Genomic DNA, 6000 nt, shown 5'->3' with positions numbered 1-6000 from the left:
AAATAGGGTGGTAGGGCGGTGGATCCACCATCACAGTCTCCTAGGCCTTTCAAAAGAGTCACCAACACCTCATTTTATGCCCAAAAAAGGCCAAAATGAGCCAATAAAAGATGCCTACCAAGAGAGCTTTGTCGGTTGAGAACAGAGAGAAATTTTTTGGGATAAAAGATAAGGAAGCCCCCATTTTAATAGCTGCAACACCTGCACAACCTCCAGAGAGCTCATTTTTTAGCAAGAAATAGGACTCCCTCGGATTTGAGCGGCCATAACTCTTTTACCTTTCATTTGTTTTTTGCCTATGGATACTTTACAAACATCTCCACAAGATGAGCTTTGTCATGATGTCCTTGGTTTCTCCTAATTTTGAGTGTGTTCCATGCTTGAAGGGTTTTTCAAAGTGTGTTCCATGCTTGTATGCAAAGTGTGATGCAATTGTTGGAGCACAATGTCCTGAACAACTATCCTACCAGGAATGTCATCTAACATGGGCATGATAGATAAGCTCTAGGTTGTCTATATAAGGTGCAAATTGAGGGCTTATTTCTTGAACAAAATCACTTATATTTCCATCTTGAAGTCTTGTGGCATTACATGGTGGTATTTTGCATGTTTCTCTTGCACAATTCTTCAGTCAATATGTCAAGAATCTCATTTGTTGCTCAATACGGACATGACCAAGACTAGGGATCAATATGTAATCACTTTATTTGTGTCTTGGATGCCATGTGGCAAGAAATTCACACGTATAAACAAATTCATTATGATATTACTGGTTAGGTAGTGCTTTAAACAACATGTATGCTAAGTATGGTGATTTGGAAAGAGTGAACGTATTTGATGAGTTTATTGTTTCTAGATTATCGTGTAATGAAGTGCATTCGTTGTAGGTCATGTTCAATTGGGGCAAGGTGAGGAAGATCAAGGGATTTTCCAAAGGAAGCAAAGGGAGGGCTTCTCTCTAAAGGAAATCCCCCAGGGGTGCAACTTGAAAGCATCTGGAATTGTGTAAGACACTAACGTGGGTAAAAAAATCCTTGAGAATACTCCTATTTAGGATTTGCAACCTTCTGGAAAAAGATGCCATGCTCGCCATGTATGCCAAACTTTATGCTCTTATAGAAGTACCATTGTTATTGACAAGATTTCAATCTGAGATGTAATTTTTTGGTACAGACAACAAGTTTAGGATCTAAGAATTTTGTTCTCACTTAATGTGAAGTCAATTTTGTTGGGTGGAATGCAAGTAAAATTCCTAGAAGGGCTGCTCTAGAATGTTTTAAATTCCCTGCAAGAGGAATACATGCATAATCCAAATGTTATCACTTTTGCTAATGTGACCAAATGCATCTTTATATATATAACAGTTTAAAATATGGTATTAGACCTAAAAAACATTACATTTCAACTGTTGATTTTCTTGGACGTTTAAGGCATCTTCAAAAAGATGTGAGAGTAATCAAGATGATGTCATAGCCAACTTGATCTACTCTTCTAGGTGCTTCTTGAGAGTGTCAAAAAAACGACCCCAAGTAGAAAGATACATGCTGACATTTGAAATATTGGGTTACTTAAGAAAACATATACTTGGGAGTATGTTTATCTGTATGAATTTTTAAGAGCACATTAGTAAAATCTCACATTCATCAGAATGAGGGTTTCCTTGAGGAAAACATATACTAGTGCACAAAGTTGATCTTCATGGCCTTCTTGTTACAGATGTCATCTTCAACCACGTGCATCTGTTCAAGCCTAGATGCAAGCATTGAACTCTCCTCTCTACATCCAAATGAAACCAAATTTTGTGTATTGAAAGGTAAGAGGTAGTAGAGCTTTGCCCTGAAATAATCACAAAAAATAAAGCTTAATAAAGTAGCTCTAACAGTTCATTGCACAATGAAAGACATTGGAAATAGGTGAGTATACCTAATGTGAACTTGGATCAACAGTACAATGCACAAGTGGTGTCAAGGTTTATTTTTTGGAGGAGGAGGAGGCTATATTAACACAAAGGTTGCATGCCATTTTTTAGTACTCTTGAAGAGCTCATACAAAATTCACATCAAAGAAGAGCCTAACTACACATATCATGATTTTTAGAAGAGAGAATCTACTCAAAAGGCATTTTTTGCCTACAAACACATGTATTATGTGAATGTGCACATTCTTGGCCTTCGACCCAAGTGAAAATCTAAGGAACAAATGGTCATACATCATCCTTGGACTAACAATCATATCCACCCTTTGAAGTCTTTTTTGAATCCCCTCTTGTTATAGGTGTATCCTTTGTGATTCATATCTTGACAAATATTCAAGCTCAAAGTTAGGAATTTTAGGTGTTGAAGCATGTTTTTTGGTGTGTATCCTATGAGTAATGGCTATTTTTTTGTTATCTTTTTTGTGTCACTAGAAAATTATCCAAATGTAAAATCAAAAAGCTCGCAAAAATGGTTTTCATTGCAAAAGCTCAAAATCAAAATCTCGTAAAAAAAACACACTCGTACAAAGGAAGAGGATGGAGGGATGGGAAGAAATAATGGTTCTCTCCTTCTCTCAACTTTGTGAATCAAGATAAAGAGCATAAGCAAAGAGGGGATTTAAGGACAAAGGAAAGAAGAGAACAGAGAAAGCCGATCAAGGAAGAAAACAGTACGGGAGAGGAGATGATGGGGGAAGATGCAGCAGCAAGAGTCACCGTATACTCTCTTTCAAAGCAAAGGAAGAGAAAATCTCTCAAAGTCTTGTAGGGAGCAAGAAGCAGGTAAAGAACACGAAGAGGAAGAAGAGATTGGATTGATATATGCTATTAACTTCTTTAGGTTGGGGAATTGGAAGCAAACAAGGAATTGGGAAAAGAAGGGTCAGATCGTCTAGCAGCTAAATGATTACCATTATTTGATGCCAGATCCAATCTATGTTCATTGAAATCCCAAGTTCATGCATCTATGAGGGCTTGGACATGTATTGAGAAAACTGCAAGATTATGATTTGATTGGAAGTGAAGAAGTGGTTCTAGATTGACTTTATTGCAGGAGCTAATGACTTTACCCACAGTTTGTGATCATCTAAATGATTGTAAGAGGTCCATTAGACCAAATCTTGTAGGGTTTATTCTAGTTCTAATGATATGTTCTCATTCTTTGTTCCTAATGGTATTCATCTATGTGTGTCTACTATTTTCTCTCTCTTCCATCTCTTACAGTCAGAGGCCCCATGCCTTCTCGGCTCACCTCTTGAACAAATATCCCTCGACAGTGGAAGTAAATATGTATCTCAATCATATGCCCATGCCCACCTAGAGTTGACTTGAATCACTGCACTCCTATCTTTGTGTATAGCTGCATTGGGATCACTAGTAATAACCTTGAACCAGTTCACATCAAAAATGAAAATATCAACTTTTTGAAGCTAACTTTTAAGATGTCTTGGATATAGTGCTGGTACAATACATACATGCTAATCGCATCCCCTTGACATCTCCTCTTCTTCTCTTCAATGATCAATACTCCATTTTGCTTTGCCTCCAAGATTGTTGCATTGAGTAAGTAGGAAAGTCTAGTATTTTTTGAAGATGCTCTGAAAAGGGAAGATTTCTTATGATACAATTGCACTTGAATCGCATCCGATCAGCCAAACATTTTTCCCAATTAATATTTCTCAATCTAATTTTGCATGAATTCTGAGTTGAGAAGAAAAAACCTCGTAACCTTTTCACGCATTCTGATATCCATCTTCCTCATAATGCCATGTCCCTATTGCTCCACCCCAGTTACCTTGACATTTTTCTCAAAATTCCACAATCAAGGCATCCCTAGGTCAACTGAGCCCAAGACCTCACTAATAAGAACAAGCGACTCATGCACAAGTCATCCCTCTACTATGCTACCCTCAGGGCAAGATGTTTCTTATGTCATCTATTAAGCAGTCTTTGATGGGGCAATTGGTAAGATAAACTGTAAAAATTTGTGCGAATCATGAGACTTAAGACCACTTAACTTGTCATCTTTAGTAAAATGAAATATTTTCAAGCATTGCATGCTACCAGTTGGAGTTTTGAATGTAGACATGACTTTCTTTACTTGTTCTTTCTTTGCCTTTCTCAAAACCCATGGATCTTTTGGAATGGCATAATTTTCATTGGGGTTTAGATAAGGCCACATCTCTAGCATTTGTCCCACAGCTTGCAGGTTGTCTCTTTGCGCCTTGCTATCCGTTTTTCTAGTAATGGTCTTCTGGAGGATCTCCCCCACCTTTTTCAAAAATATGCATTGGGTTGAGAAAATGATTGATAAACAAGTCACTCCAATATGGAAGTTCATGAAAAATAGAGAGTGTTTTCATCCCAAGTGGCATAAACACTCCTGATTCTTGCCACATGTTCTTCCAATCACTCACCTTCAAGGGGTGCATGTGGTGTTCGCATATATTTGTTCCATGCATCTTATGACCTTCAGGAAAAAATTGGTCATGCTCCTCATACACTATCTTCCCAAAATAATCAAAGCAATGAGATCCAAGTCGAGGACCACATAGTGGACATGCATGGTTGCTCAAGTAGCTCAAACCTTTAAACCAAAAATATAGAACAAAAAAGGATCAAGAAATGAACTAGCACCACCTATAGAATGCAGATAGATATGGGTTTTGAAGTACTTACCTGAACACTCACCAAAGCATGGCCAATCATGCAAGGTCCATATGATAATTCCTTGAACATGGGCATGTCATCGATCAACCGGTTGGAACATGTCAACCACATCAATCCCTGTCCACAAGATTTGAAGCTCTTCTATAAGTGGTTCCACATAAATATCCATGTTCTTTACCTTGTACTTCCCTGGAACAATTAGTGATAATAGCAGATGGCCTTTCTTGATAGCTAGCCATGGTGGAAGATTATAGTTCACCAAGCAAATAGGCCATGTGCTCCTTGAAGAAGTCCGAATTCCAAATGGGTTTACTTCATCCATTGCCAAACCAAAACAAACAGAACAAGGTTCTTCTTTAAATGCAAGCTATGGTTCCCGCAAGCCATGGTTCCTCTATCACTGTAAGAGGAAAATTACAAAACCACTAGCATTGTCACAGTCTAACGAAGGAAAATAGACTCAAGAAAAGATTGTGTGTGCGACAATAACAGCGGCAACTAACGCGGTAATTTTAATAGAAATATATGCGGTAATAGACATGGGAATATACCTACTACTATTACCGCAAGCATTGTTGCAACTTTTTACGCGGCTATTACTGCTACACGCCTATTCAAACATAAAATTGGGTGGCCCAAATGGGCACGTTTATTTTTTACCTGCATAAAACATAAGAAACGTTAATTTTTTTTTGAAAGAGTATACAAAAAAAACAAAAAATTCAAATTGAATATACTTTACCTTGACAATTTAACGTGTAGAAGATCAACACTTAAAAAAAGTCACGAATAAAATGAAAATAGTTGTATATACATTGTGCCACATTGGGGCTTTATGGGAGTTTAGAAAATTAATTTTCTATCTAATCCTCCTCCTCCTTGTTGGAATTAAGGTTGCAGAAAAACACACACAGGTTGGAGAAGACAAAGGAAGCTCAAGGCACACAATAGAGAATGTTTTACTTAGTGTGCAATGGAAAGATAAGCTAGCCCTAGAGTGATGGGCGTATATAACGGGGTGGAGAACCTTCTAGTGAGGAAAAAAATTCCCCAACAATCCTAAGTGTGTTCACACACATCACTAGCACATGTATATGATAACAAATCCCCCCTGGGAGTGATGCGGTGAATGCGAGCTCGCACCTAGAGAAGAGCCAAGTGCCATACCCTGTGAGGACATTATCATTCCAAAAAGGGGAGTAGGCCCAAAGCTTTGCATAAAGCTTCAAACTTCTCATGTGACAATGCCTTTGTGAAAAGATCTACAAGGTTGTCTTGTGTTGGCACATAATTATTAATCTAAACTGATCTCTCCTACCAAGAGCCTCTCCATGACATAGTGGTAATTCACCTCA

Source organism: Adiantum capillus-veneris, chromosome 7 (assembly GCF_014529385.1).
Source record: "Adiantum capillus-veneris isolate H3 chromosome 7, ASM1452938v2, whole genome shotgun sequence".
NCBI lineage: Eukaryota > Viridiplantae > Streptophyta > Polypodiopsida > Polypodiales > Pteridaceae > Adiantum > Adiantum capillus-veneris.
Note: the sequence above shows the minus strand (reverse complement) of the source record.